General features: G+C 43.1%; 1 pseudogene; it reads right to left on the bottom strand.

The window, feature by feature from the left end:
* The window catches only part of LOC124523390 (40S ribosomal protein S6-like), a 28242-nt pseudogene extending 11955 nt beyond the window's left edge, over positions 1-16287 (bottom strand).
* Between the last annotated feature and the right edge of the window lie 5795 nt (positions 16288-22082).

Genomic DNA, 22082 nt, shown 5'->3' with positions numbered 1-22082 from the left:
GTTACTAAAATACTCCTCTCTTGTCCAACCGCTTATCTGTGTGAGGCTGAATTTTCTTCATATGCCTCAACAAAAACAACATATCACAATGGATTAAACGTAGAAACAGAAAGGAGAATCCTGCTGTTTTTCATTAAGCCAGACATTAAAGGGATTTGAAAAAACATAAAGCAATGTCACTCTTTTCACAAGTATGTTTCTTTTGGAAAGCATTAAAACAGACATTATTTGCCTTCACATTTAGTGGAATGATTATTGGTATTTTTAAATGAATTATTAAATAAGCATTTACACTTTTTATGTTTATTCATTTATTTTGAGAGAGAAAAAGCACGAGTGGGGGAGTTGCAGAGAGAGAGAGAGGGAGAGAGAGAATCCCAAGCAAGCTCCACACTATCAGCACAGAGCCCCATGTGGGGCTCGATCTCAGGAACCGCGAGATCATGACCTGAACCGCAATCAGGAGTCAGACGTTTAACCGACTGAGCCACCCAGGCATCCCTAACTTTTTGTTTTAATCTTCAATCAGTAACTATTAGTAACATAATCCACCTACATAAAATTCTTTGGAGTTGTCAATAAACTTTACAAGTAAAAATGTTTCCTGAAACCAACAAGTTTGAGAACCATCTTAAGTGTGTCTGAAGTGGAGAAAGGCTGACCAGCAGGGCAATGAAGACAGGAGCAGCAAAGTAGCCCTGGGGAGCTAGTGATATAGTAGGACTATGGGTTTGGGCTTAATGCCCCTGTAGAGTTCCTGTTCCTTGTTCCTGTATACAAGGGAGTTGGATGGGCAGTCCTTGCATAAAGCTAAGACTTCAAAAGTTTTGCAGTCTTGGAGAAAGGAGAATAATAAACTCCCTTTATAGGATTGGGAAATGGCAAGGAAGCTCACTTATGTCATGAATTTGATGTGGCAAAACAAATTCTGATGAGAAATTGAATCCCTGGGCCTGCACCTGAATTGGAATCCTGATTCCAAGAGGTGAAAAAGCATAAGCAAGTCATTATTGTAAGTGAGAATTGGTTCACAGTGGTTGATACTTATGGGGCACCTAGAAGAAGCAAAAATGCAGAACCTCTTCAGTGAAGTTCTTTAGTAACTCTGTTTCCATGACATTCAAAATGGCTTTGGGCAAAAATCAAGTTTTGTTAAACTGAATGTTTATAGGAGATTCCCCTTCTTTTCCAACAACTGTGATGGGGAGGAAATTTCCTTAATTTGATGGAAGTTAAGAAAAAACAAACAAACCACAAACACCTGCAACAAATACACATAAAGATGCAACCATAAAAGCATTTCCTTAAGGGCGCGTGGGTGGTTCAGTCCGGTTAAGGGTTCAACTTCGGCTCAGGTCATGATCTCACAGTTCGTGAGTTCGAGCTCCACGTCGGGCTCTGTGCTGACAGCTCAGAGCCTGGAGCCTGCTTCGGATTCTGTGTATCTTTCTCTTTCTGCCCTTCCCCCCCCCTTGTGCTCTGTCTCTCTCTCTCTCTCAAAAATAAATAAACATTAAAAATTTTTTTAAAAAAAGAAGCAATTCCTTAAATGTCCGGAAAAGGACAAGGATACCTAGTATCTCTGCTTCTTCTTCATCAAGTTAGGGTTCTAGGCAGTGCACAAGGACCAATTAAAAAAAGGAGGAAAGAAATAAAGTTGCCTTTTCTCACAGATTATTTGAAATAATAAGACAGTTCAGCAATTGTTTTAGATACAAGGTGTACATACAAAAACAACCATAGGCTTATGTGTCAGCAACAAATAATTAAAAGTGCAAATAAAAATATAATTAATATGGCAACAAAAACTATAAGGTAATAGAAACAAAAAAAATCCAAAAAATTCTAAGTAAGTGGAACTTATTCATGTTTATTGAATATATAAATTCAATAAATTGATATAGAGAGCTATATCATTTTTTATTCTCAGAGAAGGAAAGGCTCAATGGAAATTCTCCCAAAACATATAAATTTAATGCAATTCCAAATAATGTTCTAACATGATTTTTTACAAGTTGATGTTGAAATTCTTATAAATATCACATGGTCAACTATATTTACTCTCAGTTTTGAGCAAAAATAAAAATTAAAAGGGACACATCTTACTAGATATGAAAACTTATTATAAAGAAATGTCAATTAAGACAGTTGTATGTATCAGGTGACAAACTAACAGGCCAACAGCATAATATAAAGAGCCTAGAAAAAAAATCCACGTGTGCATTTTTGAGAAGTATATGCAGGAGGCGGTGTTATAAACCGGCAAGGAAAAAAAAATCGACAAACCCATAAAATATTGGGCTTTCTACTAAAATAAAAATAAAACTAGATTCTTCCTCATTCCATAAGCAAATGTAAATTTTAGATTGAGTAAAACAGTAAAACTTTAAAAATAAAGTGTAGGAGAATATTTGAATGATATTAGAATGATTTATTAATGATGTACAAAGAATAAAAATACAAAGGAAAGATGGAACCATTTTTACTATGTATCAAATAATTCCCAAAACTCAGGGTTTAGAAGACCAAAATATATTTTTGGATCATGCTATGCTTCCCTCAAGTCTTGGCAGAGAGCTCTGCTCACGTGAGGCTGAAAGACTGGGTTTCCAGAACAGTCACCACATTGAGTTGTCAATGACTAGTGAGCGACAGTGAGTGTAAATTCTGCGTGGCTCAGGCAAACAGTCCATTTGCACCGGTGATGGGTTCCACAGAACCCATAAAGTGTATGAAGACACAGAAATTCTGGTTTGGCTCTCTGAAATTTTCAGTAATGAGAGCCACCTCCGCAAACTATAGCACATTAATGACGATTATGCTTTAAAACTTGTTGTGAATATATTCAAATAAGTGTAAGATTATTCTTTCTCCACACTTCATTCGATTAGGATATGGAACTTTAATCACTAACAGCTTCAAAGGATCTCAGAGGGATCAAAGTTTTAGTTTAATTCTGTTCTGAGACTTTGGGCAAGTGATTTTAATCTCCAGACTTCAGTGTTTCATTTTTGTAAGCTGAGAAGTTTGGGTGGATCGCATATGACATTCCTTCTAGGTTGTTGATATCCCCAACTCCATATTTCTCCAACTCAGCCAAGGAAGCACAATGTTCAAGATTCATTTTAGAATTCCGAGCTGCGGATTCACTGGCTCTCAAGTCTGACAGCCTGATTTCTTTATCTTAAATTCGTTTTCTCTCTTGTCATTCATCAATGAAAATGGTTTTGATTAGCTTAACTTTTCTTCTAGCCAAGCAATGATATCATTCTTTTGAAGGCTGTAATTAGTTGATGGAAGAAACCACCAAGGGAAACCATTGGCTAATTATTGAGTGGAAAACTTGGTTTATGCAATTTTGGCCTACTGATGAGTTAACAATAGCTGGTAATAAGGATTGCCAGCCAAGAATTCTCTGAGCTAATTTAGCCATCCTGTAAGTACCACACAAAAGCCCAAACAGAGCGTTTTCTGAGATTGCCAATTTTTCTTTCATTTCCAAGTTGAAGGGTTAATGAGGAGGTGGGAGTGGACGATGATGGGAAAGAATCCTTTTCTGAACCTAAGAGGCGAACCATTCAAGGAAACCAAAGTGTAGGCTTTAGCAGAGGTAATGGAAGTGTTCTGTGGGACCAAGAATGAAGTCACCGCTGAGGCCATCTCGATATTATCTGGATCACTTAAGGTCACCTGCCGCTCTTGTTAAGGTACAGCTAGCAATGTATGAATGGTGTCTTGGAACAACCCATCTCTCTGGAATCCACTTTCAATGTCGAGAATTGTTTGGGGAAGGGCATGGAGCCCATACTAACAAAATCTCACTGAACTAGGTTATTCCTGTTCATTACAAATACTCACGTCTCTGTGAAAGATACCTTCAATATTGTACCTCATTTGGAAGGAGGTGTAAGTAGACTCAACGTTGGAGAATGGCACCTTTTCATGATTTTTCCCTGTTTTTAAAGAAGCCCAGATGGAAGAATGTGAACATTTTAATATAAAATATACCAAACCCCCAGACCTCCCAGCCATTAAACCCGAGGCGTGATTACCCTTGTGTTAATGAAGCCTTTATTAGACATAAAATTCCCAGCAGTTACAGGACAGGAGCAGCAGGTCCCCATCTTCAGGGGGTGAATCAAGTCCATATGGTGGCCAGAGAAAGCCAACGGGTATGACTTATTAACATCCCTCCCCCACCCCCGCACCCCCTACTTGTTTTGCTCGATGGTGTCAGTGTCCTCTTAGATCTCCGGGATAGATTAGAATGGCCTGAAGCAGGCATCTCACAGGAAAGCAGAGCAGCCTCTGGGGAGATCCCAGGGTCCACTGGCAAAAGTTTCCCTTGCACAGGTCTTAAATGGTGATAGTACTTTTTGCTCTGAGTGTAGGTTGAATGGAATCAAATGCAGCTTTGCTTTCTCCAGTGTTAAAAAGATGAAAGCCTGAGCAATACTTTTTAATAGACTTAATTTTATTAAGCACTTTTAGGTTCTCAGCAAAATTGAGTGGGAGGTACAAAGATTTCCCATAGACCCCGTGACCCACACATGCACAGCCTTCCCCGTTATCAACATCCCCAACCAGAGGGTGCATTTGTTACAAGGGATGGACCTACGCAGACATATCATTACCATCCAGGGTCCATAGTCGATGTTAGGGTTCACTTCTGGTATTATACATTCTGTGGCATTGGACAGATGCATAATGATGATATGTACCCACCATTATAGAATCATACAGAGTCATTGGCCGCCTTAAAAAAATCATCTTTAAAAATCCACTTATTTGTAATATTTTTTTTCCAAAAAAGATCAAACATGAAACTAACTTCTTTTTTTACAAAGCTGAATATAATTGAAAGGTTGAGGGAAGAAAAGGGCTGAATTCCCCCTTTTTTCAATGGTCAGGTGAAGCATGCTATCTGCATTGGTTTCTGCTTATTTGCACACCCAGCCAGGGAAAGATCACAAACTCCCTCCCTCTTCCTAGGTGGCAGTTCCCCTTGGTATCAAAAGTCTTCTAAAGCCAGTCTGAATTCGAAGTGCAGTTAGAATCTTGTGTGTCTGACTCTACAGATCTCTTCTTGGAAGGCTGCTCCTGGAGCAACCTGGCTTTCCTATCCACCTCTTGCCCCACAGGTGTTGATATTCTACTGGAAGTTCTCTCCCACCCCCGTCCTAGTGGAACCGTGGGAACACCTGACAAGTTCATGTGCATACACATGCATTTAGTAGATAGTGCATAACTGGGACTGACTCGCATTGCATTTCTGCAATGGCTGATTTCAGGAGTAGAATAAGCATGCAGAATTCTAAGAAAGTTCCCCCTGAAAAGGAATACTCTGTTTCCCTCTGTCCAAGAGCCTGATTTTAAGTTTCAAATCAAGTGTGAAATAAGAAGCTTTGAAAGATGGCTATCAGCTATGTAGATAGGACTTACTTTTCCCTAAGATAAGCAGAATGAACAGCCATTAAATGCAACCTAGAGCGCTTGCCATGAAGGGATTAGAAAAGCAAAGATGAGTTTTCCAGGGGAGTGCGTTTTGTTTTGTTTTGTTTTGTTTTGTTTTAAATCTCTAGTAGTCCCTTGTCACTTGCTAAGGCAAAAGAACACAAAACAATAGAACCAACTCAGTCCAACCCAAAGGAAACAAAAATATATCAGAGCACGTTAAGCGAGATCTTCCCTCTTGGTCGGAACTGCAGTGACAGCCCCAAATTATGGGCAAATAGTGCTAAGTGACCGAAATACTATGTCCAAAGTGCCGCCAGCATTTCGGGCGAGCCATCTCACCAGAGGGCTTCCAGATGCTTGGCAGGAGGGAGGCCAGGCATCAACTCCAGCTATTAGGGTTGAGTCTGCCTGGTGCAAAAGGAGGTCCTTCCACAAGATTTGCATGGGAATCCCGGCTCACAATAAAGACAGCCAGAAGGAAAATAGCAAGCACAAAGCAGTTTATTAAAGCAAAAGTACAGTCTCAAGGTGGGAGAGTGGGCAGGTTCTCAAGGTGAAAGGCCCTTAGGTTGTTTGGGATTGGGTATTTGTTGTGTCTCTCTGGGCTGGTGGAGCTGTGACAAGCAGTGGGGTGGTCTTTCATGGAGGCTGCTTCCAATCTTTTGGGAAACTCCTCCCACAAGTTGGGAGGGGGAGTTTTTGACCCCATAAGGTCTGTACCCAGTCAAGGCAGCCTTTCTCCATGGAATGGCTTCTACCTGCAATGCAGATACATTATAAAGAGTCTAGAGGTTACCCTGAGTCAGAGGTGGTAGAAAAGAGCTCCTGTTCCGCACCTATGGCTCTTTGGTCTGTCAGCCCCAAAGAGCTTAGAAGCCATAAGGTCAGGATATTGAGCTCCTGGGCTTTTAATGTATAAATATATCACTGTCCTTGCCTCCAGCTCCTGTTCTCTGTCACTCCCCTTCAGGGACTTGGGAACTCTGCTTTGGGGTATTCCTTCCACTGCTCAAGTGTAGCTCCTACCTAACAAAACCATCCCTCTAAGAGGAGGCCTTGGAGAAGGGGCTGCTGGGGGGATGCTGGGCCTGTGAGGGGAGATGGTTTTCTGCTCTCAACCTTGCCTTGGAAATGGCGTTTGAATTGCTGCTAATTCCTTTCCTGTAAGCTTGGGAAGAATAAGGGTGGGAATTGCTCAGAAAGAGTTCCTGCAAGATAAGGAGAAAGGACATGTACCCCCTGGTCGGATCACTTAGCTAGTTCTGACCCTGGGCTACTAAGCCTGTGAGAACCTCCAATAAATTGAGGAGAGATGTTGTTTTGATAGACTTCCAGGTGCAGAGAATGCCAGAACTATGCGAGGCCTCAAGAATTACAGAAGCTGGATCTAGTGGAAATAAGCAGTGGGTAGTAGAGTAGTCTGGGATTCGGGGATCTGTCCCAGGCATGGTGTGATGCCTCCACTGAGATGCAACCCAGTCACCAGGATGCTCACTGCAATGAGTGGGCCCTTTGTCAGTGGGGCCTGTTGGGGCCATGGCCATGTCCTCCAGCACAAATGAGGGACAGATGCCCTCTTTTCTCTCCTTCTTCTGCTGCCTACAATGAGGGGCTTGTGCCCAGAAAGGACCGAGGGAGATCCTGGTGCCCTGCCCACGCCAACCACAGCTCCAGCTCTCATTAAGGCAAGAAGAGAGGAACATTGAATTCCCAAACTGAGCATCGTTCCAGCAACTGACAGTGGCCGGGAGACATAGAGCTGGGCCAAGCTGTCATTAAAAGTGTCAAGAAATGAGGATTTGGTGGGAGAAATAGGAAAGCATGTAGAAGAAATTAGACTTGCAGGCTTTGATTTCTCAATAGACTTGTTGCAAGGACTAGACTTCAAATCCAGTCTATGTCCTCAGAATAGGTACAGACCCTGGCAGCACTCCTGGCTCAGAGTGAGCAACTCGAATTAATGAGGTTGAATTTGAGGGGAACGCTAACTTCTCAGTGGCACCCCCTCCTAACTTGAGTTGAGACTTGAGAGGGTGGCAGCCCCAAAGAACAGATATCATTTTTTAGGGTGTGATAGAGAATTGGGCTTCGTTTGCATGTAACTTCACTTGCTGGAAAGAGCGATAGCATGTTCTTGAAATCAAAGTGTGGATAACCATGGAATCCATTATAATGGGACTAGTTTGGTCATTGGAATACCTGGTCTGTGCCCCTCTAGGACTGAGATGCTCATTACCCCATTGCTGAGAACAGATGACAGCTCTCAGTTGTGTCCCTGTCTGGGACTGGTCCTGGTGCTAAAGACGGGCACCTCCTTCAATGCCATTCCCCTTCCCAGGAATATCCAGCCACCAAGGTCACACTGTAGGGCAACTTTCTGCTGATTCAGGGCAACTCTGCAGGGCCATCCCGGCTCCCGGACCCTACAAAGGACAGGCAGACACGCTGTTGTGACCTCATCTCATTTCAACTTCTGCCTCTGAACCAGGGTCAACGATGACAGCTCACCAGCCAGATGTAGCCTGCTGCTTGTTTCTGTAGGGCCCATGAGCTAAGAATGGTTTTTACATTTTTAGATGGTTGGAAAAAATGAAAAGGAGAAGATATTCTGTGATATATAAAAATTACATGCAATTGAAATTCTGGTAAATTTAAATTTACTAGTGTCTGTAAGTGAAATTTTAGTGGGCCACCTCCAAGCTCATCTCTTTATATATTTTGTGTGGCTGCTTTTATGCCACAACAGTCAAACTGTATGGCCCAGAAAGCCAAGAGGATTTACTATCTGACCCTTTATACCAAAGTTTGCTGACCCTTGCTGTAAACCAGTCCTGCTCCCCTCACTCACTACCGGTGTTGAGCCTGAGCTCATGTCCTAAGCAGCTTCCAACATGCAAGTCTGCATCTCCAGGTTTCCTTCCTCAGGTCCCAACTAGCGATGGGCTATCATTCCTGGTTCTCAAAGTCCTCAAAGACAAGACTGCACTCTAGGGCGTTGGACATCTCGCCACAAGGAATGTCCTACCACAATTACACACATTTTCAATAACAGTGATTTTCTAACTTTTATCAGCTTCCTGGAATCTGTGGTTTAAAATTGATAAAACAATACTGGGGCGCCTGGGTGGCTCAGTCAGTTGAGCATTCGACTTTGGCTCAGGTCATGATCTCACAGTTCGTGGGTTCGAGCCCCACATTGGGCTGTGCACTGACAGCATCCTAACCAATGCAGAGATTTCCTTCTGTCCCCAGAGATGTCACACACGGTGCTCCTTGACCTTCATGCGACTCTGACAAATGTGTGTTCACACGTGAGGGCACCGAGGCTCAGGGAGAAGGAACATGCCATGTTGATGAATCAAAAACCCGACTCCCGTCCTACTCCTCCTAAACCCCCGTTCCTTTGGCTGCATGATGTACAAGGATTACTCACTTCTCAACTGTACATTATAAAACAACAGAAAATGCTGAAATTCACAATGAAAAAGAAAAAATCTTTATGTTATAGTTGACAATGTATGGTGCTCAAGTTCTTTTACCTCCATTTGTTAATGGAAATGAAAATCCATTTTAAGAAAAATGTTCGGGGGTCCCTGGGTGGCTCAGTTGGTTAAGTGTCCGACTTTGGCTCAGGTCACGATCTCATGGTTCATGGGTTTCAACCCTGTGTCGGGCTCTGTCCTGACAGCTCAGAGCCTGGAGCCTGCTTCAGATTCTGTGTCTCCCTCTCTCTCTGCCCCTCCTCCGCTTGTGCTCTGTTTCTGTCTCTCAAAAATGAATAAGTGTTAAGAAAAATAAAAAAAAGAAGGGGACACTTGGGTGGCTAAGTCAGCTAGGCATCCGACTCTAGGCATCCAACTCTTGATCTCGGCTCAGGTCATGATCTCATGGTTTGTGGGGTTGAGCCCCACATTGGGCTCGATGCTGTCAGTGCAGAGCCTGGTTGGGATTCTGTCTCTCCCTCTCTCTCTACCCCTCTCCCGCTCATGCCCATGTTCTCTCACTCTCTCTCTCTCTCAAAAATAAAATAAACCTAAAAAACATATAACTGTTACTGATACTAATGCATCTATTTAATAAAATAGGTGATGTTGTTTTACACACAAAACTCATTATCCATGCTGTATATTTTATTGGATTTAAAAAGAGCCAATATGATGCTTGTATGATGTGGATTGGGGTCTCAATTCACTACCTCCCAGATTTCTCAATGGTCCAAGTCCCTGAGGTGGAGAATTACCATTCTGAAGGAATTTTTTGTCAAAATCTCAGCCCTCCCCTTGCACGGTTAGTAACTGAGTTGGGGGAAGGGGGCTACATAAGTGCTATTTAACAGCTAAGTCAGTGACATGACACAGGCTTAGAATTCTCAAATTTTCATGAAATTCTTTGGACATGGCAAACTCTTCATCCTGAGTAGACACTACACCATGTGGAAGAAATGATCCATTTTCCTTTTTTTCTTTTTAAGAATTTTTTGGTGTTTCATGTTTCTTAAACTTTCATACCGTTGTTTTCTCGCCCCCACCCTCCGTAGCAATTAATGAGAAAAACATTCAAACAAATGACTAAAAGGCTCTGTGTGTTTATCTTTGGGAACTGGCGCTCAGTAGGTAATGATCTCAAGTAGAGCTTCTCGCTGTTTGTTCACATGGCACTTGGTTTTTCCTTCACTATTTGTCATACTGTGTTTTCTCAATTCTCATGTGTCTCTCTCGCGTAAATTCCATAAGGGCAGCGGACATATCTGTTCTTTCTTTTCTTCTCTTTAGAGTTTTAATTTTTTTAATTTTTTTTTTTTTTTTTTTTTTTTTTAGAGACAGAGAGAGAATACAAGTGGGGAGAGGGGCACAGAGAGAGAGAGAGAGAGAGAGAATCTCTGTGCGGAGCCCAACACAAGGTTCAATCCCACGATCGATCCCACGATCCTTCCGTCTGTCACCATATGACATCGTTATAGGACCACTGACTACATTCCCCAGGCTGTACCTTTCATCCTCATGACTTGGTCATCTGGTTTCCTTGTTTGTGATGTGGTGACAACACAGTTACTCTGATAAGTCTATGCAACTTTTCAATATCAATTTGGAGTCAAAAGTAAAAAGTAGTAGAACCTAAACCAGATACGCTGTTTTCTTCCTGAGGGTGGGGATGGTCGTCTTGGCCACCTGCGCTCTGCTCTGAGACGCCTGGCGTTCTCCAGCACAGGCACTACCATCCTAGAGGTCAAGGCCATCTCGCCCTAGAATGGGGCCTCAGGTTCCCAGCTTCTTGCTCCTGAATCAGCTCATTGTGTGAATCCTATAAAGTAGTTCATACTTGAGTTATAATAATTTTATTGAACAGCCCAAAACTTTGTGGGGGTTTGACTATTATTAAATGGTTTTGTGGTATTTAAACCTTCCGCCACAGTCTATGGAAATTTCCTTTTCTATTCTCTGTGTGTATATGCTTCAGGCAAATCCCATGGAATCCAGTCCAGTGCAGACCAATAAAAATGTTTAGTCTAGATTCCTTATCTTTTAGAGATATACACTGAACTATTTATGGCAAAATGAAAGTATGTCTGGGTTTTGGTTAAAATTAATGCTGGGGAGTAATGATGGGGAGATGGGGAGGGTATTGGGTGGGATTCTAAATGAAGCAAGACTGGCATTAGCTGAAAATAGTTGAAGCTGTGTGATGGGTATATGGTTGCTATTTTGCATAGGTTTGGAAATGTCTTTAGTAAAAAGTTTTTAAAATGTTCTTTAATTATTACCCTAGTTATGTATGCACACTAAATTACCATAAATAAAAAATCTATAATAAAGGAAACCACTAGAGAGGGAAAAAGTTCTTCAGGATCTTATTTGACCAGACACATATGCTCCGGCCCCTGAGCATGGGCTTCTGTGAGTGTTGGGAACAGAGAGGGATGTGTTTTGCTATTATTTCTCCTTGCTCCTCCCTTCCAGATCTTTCTATGTCGTTTCCAGATCTTCTGGTGGCTGTGTAAGGAAGAGACTTTAGGGTCATATCCTTTCTTGGATGTTTCTGCGTCCGGGTCCCTGTGGGCAGCAGGTGTCCAGCCGCTGGCTCTCCCGGGTACAGCTGTCAGTTCCTGGGGGGCTTGCTGCTGGAGCATTTGTACTGCGCATCTGCTTTGCACAGGAGGTCCCCTCTGGCTTCATGCCCACTGTCACCTGTTCAGTCTCTGCCCCTGTGGTGAACCCCACAGTATCTACCTGACACTCATGGTCCTGGTGGAGCCATATACAGGCTGGAGGCTCCCATTACCCTTCCTCCCTCTAAGGCTCTCTCTCCACTCTTCCCTGCAGAGTCTGGACAGATTGCTGCGCAGTGAGGCCTTCCTTAGGGTGCCCTATGCGTTTTATTGCTGGTTGTTATTATTAGCATCACGCCCAGCGGGGACCAGCCTGGACTTTGCACAGAGGGAGGCAAAGGAAGGCGGCCCTGCCCTCCGCTAGGAGGATTCTGACTTCGGGCTGGCAGCACAGACCTTTCTCGCACATTTTCTGTGTCTTCAAGCCTCACCTCTGCTGCTCCCGTCTCCCCTGCAGTTTTGTTCTTGGGACTGCATTTCATTCACCCCTAGGGCGTGCTACCACCCACCTCTAGAAGTATGCCTGCCCTCCCTGCTCAGCACACCCTTTCATTCAGCTACATCCTGGGCAGGGAATGAGGCCTTCCTGTCCACATCCACCTCGCCAAACAATTGTCCAAAGCCCTCAGCCTCTCTTCAGAATCTTATCCGAAGCTAAAGCGTGGCTGGGCTCTGACTCCTTTCCTGGCTTCCTGAGCTTTTTGAAATCAGGGTCTCCGTTCCCCCAAACTTCAAGGACTCTGCCCCTTCCCCATCTTCTGCTCTCACCCCTGTGTTTCCTCGTTCCTTCCTGCAGACACAGGCTACTGTAGTTCACAGAGCAAGCATGCATCTGAGAATCTGGAGGTCCTACCCTCAGGTGAGCTGTTCCTTTGAGTTTGTGTCCTGTTTCCCTGCAGAACGGGAGACGGAGGAGGAGAAGGGAAATGCACAGACAACAAACAGAGAGGCAACTCTGCCATTTCTCTTTCCCTGGTAAAACCATGAATGAATTCATACTCAAATGATAATGGTTGCTATCTAACACATCTTTTAAGTACTTACCCCCAATCTGCTGATTGGCCACAGAGTGGCCACCTGGGGGCTTGAAAAACAGCCCTAGACTGGGTCACAAGAACTGGGTCAGGCCCCACAGGCATGAAAATAAAAGAAAGACCACTAGCTGAAGGGCACCGTGCTGGGTTTGGGAGGCTGAATGCTCTCGGTTGAGTCTGCAGAAGGGTTTATCGAGTACCAACATGTCCATGAACATCAGTTTCCTTATCTGTGGAAGGAACAAGTACCCTTCTCCCGGGCTTGCTGTGGGGGGATTAAATTGAGATGATTGATACATTTTAAAGAGCCTTAGAAACCAAAATGCACCTATGCAAATAGCAGTTATCAAAACCCCTTGGGGCCTCTGAGAACATAAGATATTCTGAGCATAGAGCTGATTTTGCTTAGCTGAACCAAGAGAAGTCTTGAAAATCAGCAAGATAGGTAATTTATGGGCTGTCTTCTATGGCCTGGACCCAACTATTTTATACCTCTCCTAACTCAGACAGCACATTGAAAAGGAATCTATTCCCAGAGGTGGAACGTGGATGGGAGAGGAGTCGGTGAGCTATTATCCTTTCCACATCTGGCTTCTTTCTGCCCAGGGAAGCACAGGAGTGTGGTGAGCTGGCTCCTCCTATGACTCCCCCAAAGCCAGGCCGGCGCTCTTCCTGGGGAGGGCCAGGAAGCCGAATTCGACCTGGTGCTTGCGTAGGACGTACCAAAGGCAGACCGTGTTCTCTTAGCTATGGCAGACTCCAGACCGTTGCCTTACAGTTGACTATCACCTAGTACCTGGGGTCCAGATGGTGCAGAGTCCCTTTTCCTCCTAGTAGACCGGGACCACTTGCTCCTGTCCTCACATGCCACTTGCACTTGTGTGGAAGGACAGACACACACAGCGTCACTTTCCTTTATATTTAATACAGAGGCCGCGTAACTATTTCAAGTGTACCTCAGCACCCTGTATATGTAATTGCTAAATCTGGTGACCACAGCCACGAAGGGCACAGGATGCTGTAGACATACAGTTATTGCAGGTTAGGACCTCGTCTGATGGCGGTGGTGACACTGCCGGCTCAGGGATCAGGGCACAAAAGAGCCACGATCAGTTAACTTTGGTCTAGCGTTTCAGAAAGAGAAGTAACCTTCAGAAACTGCCAAAGCAAGGCCGCAGACAAGCGTCGTCTGACCAGCGCTCCTCGGTGGCAAGCCGATTTTTGAAGTTTAATATTGCGACGCAGGGTGATTTATAGATTGCCCTATGGAAAGACTTGACGCGAAGTTTCCATGCAGGGCTACAGAGCTCAGAGCAGGTGCAGGAAGGGCCATGTTCCAAGAAAGTCAGGAAGTGCCCTCCCTGACCAAACACCGCAAATCCTCTGCACACAGAGCAGTGCTTGAGCGAGGCAGAAACGCAGGTGGAAGCATGCCATTTTCTCCAGGCAAGACCGGTAACTTACAAAAATAAAGCCAAACGCGCCCGCGGCGTCAGCTTGCGTGTAGGAATTTCTGTTTCACGGTGCATTTACTTTTCGGTGTGGAGCCAGGTGCCCCTGAATGCAACCCCCTCGGAGGCAGATCTGGAACGCGGGGGAGGTAACGGTACAGGTATGCTCCGCTTTTTTTCTACGTGATCCCCAGACCATTCTCCACTCTTGTCTTGAAGAGCCTGGAACTCTCTCCCTCAAGCCCCCTGATGGCCTTGCCTTTCTGCTTCTCCACACCTCTCTCCTTGTCTCCAATGATCTTTGTCTGCTTTTGTGTTTGACGCTCCTGCTTCCTAGGCTTTCCCCATCCCCTCTACCGTGAACATATGAAATTGAAATATTTAACACAATAAAGCAGCGTTATCCATTCTTACCCCTAAAAAGAAAAAAAAATTGAAATTGTTCTAAATAAAATCCCCGAATGAAATTATTTGGTGTTTTGATATAGCCCTTTATTAGCTGTATTAGCTGTAGTTTAATTATTTCCCTGTGAGTGGTCTTCAGAAGAAAAATGTTCCTTCTTCCCTACTACAGATAACGTCTAAGACCTAATAGAGTCCAAATCACAGGGACTAAAAAGCTGTTCAGATGATATCTCCCAAATTTCGCTTTAACTTTTGGCCCCACCTAAACTTTTATTACTTCTTTTTATTCTTAGTATGGCTGTGATCCTGCAGATGAGGAAAGAACCGTATTGACGCAATATTCGACATACATTTCTTTAACAATACCCAAAGGACTTAGGTAAATTTGGATTTCCATAAACACCAGAAAAGGAGTTGGGAAATAGTAAATCTATTCTGTGGGTAGTTTACTGAGACATTTACTTTTGCAATATATATGTCTTTTCCAGCTACAAATAATCAACTCATAAAACAAAGAACAATTCTAGTGTTAATAAGGAGTCAGTTCTCACTAAAGCACGGGTGAAATCATTAGCCTGTTGGGGCTTGGGAAATTCCTCTGTCCCCTGAATCTTCTCTTTCTGTCATTATCGGACTCAGTGTCATTTGATAATCCTCTTCCACTTTCCATATCTGACTATGTCCCATATTGTTCCATTCAAGGAAACAATCCTTTCCTTGTATCATGGTGTCCTGGCCAATTTTTTTTTTTTTTTTCCAAAGGATGATTGCATTTTCTACCTCTGGATCTGCTCATTTCCCAATCCAAGCTCTTAAGCTTTTGTCAATTCTATCATAGCAAATGTGCCCCCATTTCTTTCTTTTTAAACAAATGTTCACTTATTTGTTTTAGGGGAGCGAGGGTGCAAGCAGGGGAGGGGCAGAGAGAGAGGAAGACAGAGAACCCTAAGCAGACTCCACGCTGTCAACGCAGAGCCTCGTGCATGGCTTGATCTCATGAACTGTGAGATTATGACCTGAGCCAAAATCAAGTGTTGGATGTTAAACTGACTAAGCCACCCTAGTGTCCCCTCCCCCGCCCATTTCTTTGAGATGGACAGAGTTTATTTCTGTTGCTTACAGTAAGAACACAGACTGATTCACCTGCTTTGAATGAAACCTGATTTGTTCTGAATGTCTTCAAAAGAAGCACGCTTAGGAGATGAGCCGTCGGTAGCATTTCCCCATTTTCTCTTTACTGATGACTTTATGTTTTATTTACTTGATAAAATGATCAGGTATTAAATCTTTAAATTTTTTTTTTAATGTTCATTTATTTTGGAGGGGGGGGAGAGAGAGTGCGAGCAGGGGAGGGGCAGAGAGGAAGGGAGACACAGAATCCAAAGCAGGCTCCAGGCTCTGGGCTATCCGCACAGAGCCCGGCGTGGGGCTCGAACCCACAAACTGAGAGATCATAACCTAAGCCGAAGTTGGATATTCAACTGACTGAGCCACCCAGGTGGCCCTCAGGTATAAAATCTTGATCTCAGTTCACCCCAGAAATGCACTGGAACCCCTTCTCCCAGCTCCCGGGAGCCAGTGTTAAATTTTCAAGAATTTCTGTGAACCACTTGTTACATTCAGCTGCTGATGGTGGGAGCCTTTATTTTATTTTATTTTATTTTATTTTATTTTATTTTTGTCTCAAGGGCTGGGTGTGTATCAAACTGCCCCCATTGTTCCGCACCTTCTCATTCTCAGTTCTCACTTCGCCGATATGCACAGCACCACCTGCCACATTGACACACAGTGCCACTTCCTCTTCAGCTCTGTCACCTGGAACAGCAGTGTTCATCGTGGGATCTGCAAACCCAGAGCAGCGGCGGAGCACCTGGGACCGCCTGTAAAGTCCTCACTTTTCCAAAGGCATGTCTGTGTGAGGCCGCATTTTCTTCATATACGGCAGGTAAAATGACAGATCACAACAGACTGATGCAGAAGGATGCGTGAGAATCCAGCCCTCTGCTCTCCGTTCAGACCCAGAGAGATCAACACATACGTAGAACAACATCAATCTTCTCACGAAAGATTGTATTTGAGTGGCAGTTTTTTTCCTAGGACTGTGTTATTTACATTAAAATGTAATGTGTTTATTATTGTTACTTTTAGATGAATTAATAAATATTTAAAACTCTTCCAGATTTAATTGTTAATACAGTAAGTAGTGACGCTGTAACCCACACCAAGGAAGCTGTTCGGAGTCTTGGATAATAACGGGGTCCCGAGGCCGAGAACTTTGAAAAGCGCTGCCATTCCCATTGGTGTGGTGGGGTTGTCAGAAACGGTACCAGGCTTCACGTTCCTGAGGGCAGTTCTCAGTGGAGAGTCCGGTCCCACAGACTGTAAGAGTCCACATCACATTGTGGTGACCTGGGATCCCCAAGAGTCTCACCGGAGTGGAAAGGACTTATTGAAGCTTTGCTCTCTGGCCGTTGGGGTGACTGTCTTGCATTAGGACGTGGCAGTCTCTCTGAGAAGGAGCAGCCCCTCGGGGATGCCTGCTGGCACAGCATGAGGGTCCCTGCGAATGCTGAGACCTGGAAAACAATGAGTCATGCCAAATATGAAAGAAAAAGACCAAATCAAAAGAAATATCATCTGAAAATTAAAATCATAAAAATGTGCTCACGTTCGGGGCCTAAGACATATATGGGAAGTGTGTATGTTTCTCTGTGTTCACCGTGATGAAACTCAGGGGTCCTAAGGGTTACCGAGGTTTTCTATTGGCCCAGTTGCAAATTCCAGGCAGAGGGAAATTCTGCAAGATTCTGTTTATGGTCCACTGCTGTGACTTTTTTTTTTTTTTTTTTTTTTTTGAAGAGAGAGAGCATGAACTGGGGAGGTGCAGAGAGAGGGGGACAGAGGATCCAAGCAGGCTCTGAGCTGACACCAGAGATCCTGATGCAAGGCTCGAACCCACGAACTGTGAGATCATGACTCGAGCTGAAGTTGGACGTTCAACCGACTGAGCCACCTAGGCGCCCCTCACTGCTGTGACTTTGGAATGAGGTGGGGTTACTAAACCTAGGTCTCTGTGACAAACACCTAGCCTGGCAGGATTGCCTAAACGTCTTTTCTAAGACTTTCCCCAAAACACGTGTGAAACTTGGTCCGGAGGACGGGGACGTGTGAGTAGTTTTTAAAGTGATAGTGGAGAGTAGGCCCCTCCACACCTGCGTGGCCCAGGTGTGGATCACATGCAGGTGCTTCAGTCTCCAGACGTCATCTTCCAACACCAATCGTCTTGCTAGTTTCAAATGCCTCCTTGACCATCTCTGCACACCCCAGGCCCCTCCTGCTTGTGACCTTTCCACTTGCTGTTCACTCTGCCTGGGACATTTTTCCCATCACTCTTCAAGATCTCCACTAAAACGTCTTCTTGTTGAGGCCTGCTTGGCCACATCACCTAAAGCTGCTCCCCGCCCCCCGCCCCAATATCTACTTATCCCCTCTTCCCACCATTTTCTTTTGGTGACTCATCACCTTGTGGGATGGTTTATATTTTTCTCATTTATCTTGCTTATCATCCTCTCCTCCACCAGAAGGTTCACACCAGGAGGGCAGAAATTTCTCCCTTCTTTGTTCAGTGTTGTGTCGCCAGCGTCTAAACGTTGCCTAGCACATAGATGTTGGACAGATGTGTTGAATAAATTCATAAAGTCAAACCTTACTCGCAGGATATTATTTCTTCTCGATGGTGTAGTTCTTCTTTTCTCATACAGTCTTAGAGGAAACGGAGACACTAGGGCTGGAGGTGTCTCCTGGAGCATCCTCGTCCCCATACCATGTTGAGATCTCAAGTTCCACAGTAAACAGGTGATGGAAGGGGATAAGGGCCCGAGGATGGGGAGGAGATAAAATCACTTCACCTTAGGGAACACTGGAAATGAGGGCAGAGAAAGTATGGTTCTGGAAAGTGCCTCTGGGGACAAATGCTCGGGAGCCCGGCAGGGCACTGATTTTAATGTCTTCACGTTTCTTGTAAGGAAGGATGGGGAGATACCTTCCACATGTCCTTATCTGAGGCAGCTCCAAATGATGTTTTAGAGAATTTTGACCCTTAAAAGTGCTTTCTAGGATTCAAAAAGATAGGGCATGGCATTCTTGTTAGAGATCTGTTGACCCCGTCCCAAGCTTAGTTGGCTGTTATAGTTGGCAAAATAGGTAAAGGGGGTTAAGAGGCACAAACTTGCAGTTACAAAATACGTGAGTCACAGAGCTGAAGAGTACAGCATAGTGAAAAGTCAGTAGTATAGTAATAATGTTTGTATGGTGAGCGTTGAGTAATGTATAGAACTGTCGAATCACTATGTTGTACATCTGAAACTAATATACTATTGCATGTCAACTATACTTCAATAGTAAATAAAAAAAAAAATAATTGTCCTTGAGGCTTAACCTCAAACTCATGGGTTTTCAATAACCGTTACACATTCAGTTGAGATAAATATTTATGGAGAACTGAAATTCATTTCTTTAGACTCATAGTTCTCAGACTTGGCTTGGGTATTGGATTGCCTGGGGATTTATAAATATACAGATGTCTGAACCTCACCCATTGGGATTCTGATTCAGCAGGTCTAGAGTGGTACCCATATATCTGTATTGTTAAAAACTTCCATGGGTGTTGTGGCTGCTGAGCCGGTCTTGAGTTACTACACAACAGTGAAAAAATTGAACACAAACTAAAATGCCTAAGGGGGCCAAGCAGGTAACATAAATGAATTAAGCAGACTAGTGAGGACTATGGAAAAATCTATCGCCCATCTCCTGTACAAAAGGGGCAGCTGCTACTCAAAGCCAACTAGTTATAGCAGTGTAAATCTAGGGTTGCCAAATCTTACAATTCTTTAAGGAATTCTTAAAACTCTGAATTTTTATGTGCAATGGCTCAATTTTTATGTTTGCTCAATTAACGCCCCCTCCCCCCAACTGTTGTGGCCAAACCAAATATATTTCAGGCCAAATTTTAGTTCAAGGGTAGCCTGTTTGCAACTGAGGCAAAAATCTTTTCTTGGTTGAAGCCAGTTTGTTAGAGAGCCGTGTTCCTGGACTGCACTGAATTGGCTCTTCATTTAGTAATTTTTAAAAAATTGTGGCATTTGCTTATATTAAGAGAAGTTATAAAAACAGTCCCACTAACATGATACACTCTGTTTATTATAACGCTGCAATGGAACGCCCCTTGTTGCACTACCTCTAGTCCCGAGGATTTGGAGGAAATTTATTTTGAGCTTCAGTGTAAGGACGGGCTGAGGGTCTCTATGAGAGATTGGTTTAAACTTACTCTAAGGGAACTGTGAATGGTGGAACTTCTCACGTGTCCCAACTTCTCACGTGTGTACTAACTTGATCATGAGCAGGCCAGATGTCCTGATCTTAGCAAGGATACAAATTGACACGGGTATGTGTTTTTTCACATTGAATTCCTGTTTGCACTTTATAATTTAATCTTGTTCATCCTCCATGGCATGAATCTTACTTCTGCCTTACCTTGCTATGCTCCAGTTTCTAGATGAACTATCTCAATTAACAAGAGTTGCTGGAAAACAAGGAATCTTGAACTTTGTCTTATTTTGGAAGAATGAAAAAATATCATTCAGAGTTTTGAGAGAAGACAGTCACGAATCAATACTTGAAAGAGAGCTTACGTGATTCCATAGTAAGCCCATAGTGAAACCAAAGGATCTGCTTTATTTGTACATTCTCACACTGTCTCTATTAACTAGAATCTGCGGGATTAATAGGGATTTAGCATGAGATGGGGACCTGAAAAGTATTTATAATCAAATTTAAAAAAAACCCACCATTACAGTTTTAATGTGACTAAAGGAATGTGTGTTTAGGTATTTGGATGATACAAAGTTCTCCTCCACAGGCTGTGTCTCCAGCTCTCTGACCTTTACAACAAAGCATGAGGACACTTCTCACACGTCTGTCTTCTCCAACAACCAACAGTGTCAATCTTGTAGATTGTTCTGACAATGCGATAGGTGATAAATCGCTTTAGTTTGTTAGCGATCTTAAATATATTATCATAGCTTGGCTCTTTCTATTTTATCTTCTTAAACTTTTTTCAGATGTTTTCCAATAGGTTGTTTATACTTTTTCTTATGAAGTTGTATGTGGTGCCCCTATGCTATGGGGGCAATATATAATCGATATATGTTGTAAACATGTCTTGATAATCACTTATTTTTAATTTTATATGACAAAAGATACCATAACCATTTATTTTCATGTTACTAAATTTAACAATATTACTTTGATTCTGAATATTTTGCTCAGGAATATCTTCCCCACTAAAGTATTTGTGCAATATGATATTTATTATCTATTTAGAATTTTATTGGAGCGCCTGGGTGGCTCAGTCGGTTAAGTGCCCGACTTCAGCTCAGGCCATGATATCCTGGTCTGTGACTTTGAGCCCTGTGTCAGGCTCTGTGCTGACAGCTCAGAGCCTGGATTCTTCTTCGGATTCTGTGTCTCCCTCTCTCTCCGCCCCTCCCCTGATTACGTTCTATCTCTCTCTTTCTCAAAAATAAACATTAGAAATTTTATTTACAAATGCAACTGTACATATTTAGGTTCAGTTTCTAAATCTATTTGGAGTTTATTGTTGTGCGCGGCTTTATGTTAGGGAGTTTCATTTTTTCTCAAGTTGAGAGCCAATTGTCCCCAAACAATTTTGTGTCCAACTAACTCTTTATTTTCCCATCATTGGAACTGGTCCAGTTATTTTACTCTAAATTTAGATAAATGTAAAGGACTGTTTCAGTGCCTGTCAATATTTTTAGCTTTAGTTCATTCATTTTTTTTTTTTAATTTTTTTTTTTCAACGTTTATTTATTTTTGGGACAGACAGAGACAGAGCATGAACGGGCGAGGGGCAGAGAGAGAGGGAGACACAGAATCGGAAACAGGCTCCAGGCTCCGAGCCATCAGCCCAGAGCCTGACGCGGGGCTCGAACTCACGGACCGCGAGATCGTGACCTGGCTGAAGTCGGACGCTTAACCGACTGCGCCACCCAGGCGCCCCTAGTTCATTCATTTTTAACTTCTGTATAGAGTCCAAAATGTGAGCATGACATTATTTGTTTATTCGTTTCTCCTAGGTTGTTCATAATTTCTTGCTCTTACAAAAAGCCTAAATTTCCTTGTGCCCACCTCCTTGGGTAATTATGTAAAAAAAAAATTGTTATGTATAGCTAGAAATATGCAATGTTAGGAAGTAAGGTACCTTAAATAGGCCTTGATAGAGTACTCTCCAAGTAGTAATTAGAGCCAAGTAATGAACAACTACTCATTTTTCTAAATCCCTCCCTTTTTTCAAACATTTTTCCTTTTGTCAACCTAAGCATATAAAGTAATATATCACTGTTGTTTTTGTGTGCTTGTCTTTAATTGCACGTGATGCTAAATGTTTATAGACCATTTGGTGTTCTTCCACTAATAAATACCTATCCTTATTCTTTGCATATTTTTCATCTTTATTGGCATTAAATAAAATGCAAATGTTTTAAAGTATAAATTCTGTAAGTTTTGTCATATGCACGCACACATGAAACCGTTACCACCCAAGTCAAGGTA

Source organism: Lynx rufus, unplaced genomic scaffold (genome assembly GCF_022079265.1).
Source record: "Lynx rufus isolate CCGP_SWC_20201006 ecotype Redwood Valley unplaced genomic scaffold, mLynRuf1.p SCAF_4, whole genome shotgun sequence".
Classification (NCBI taxonomy): domain Eukaryota; kingdom Metazoa; phylum Chordata; class Mammalia; order Carnivora; family Felidae; genus Lynx; species Lynx rufus.
Note: the sequence above shows the minus strand (reverse complement) of the source record. Positions and strands in the feature narration are given on the sequence as shown.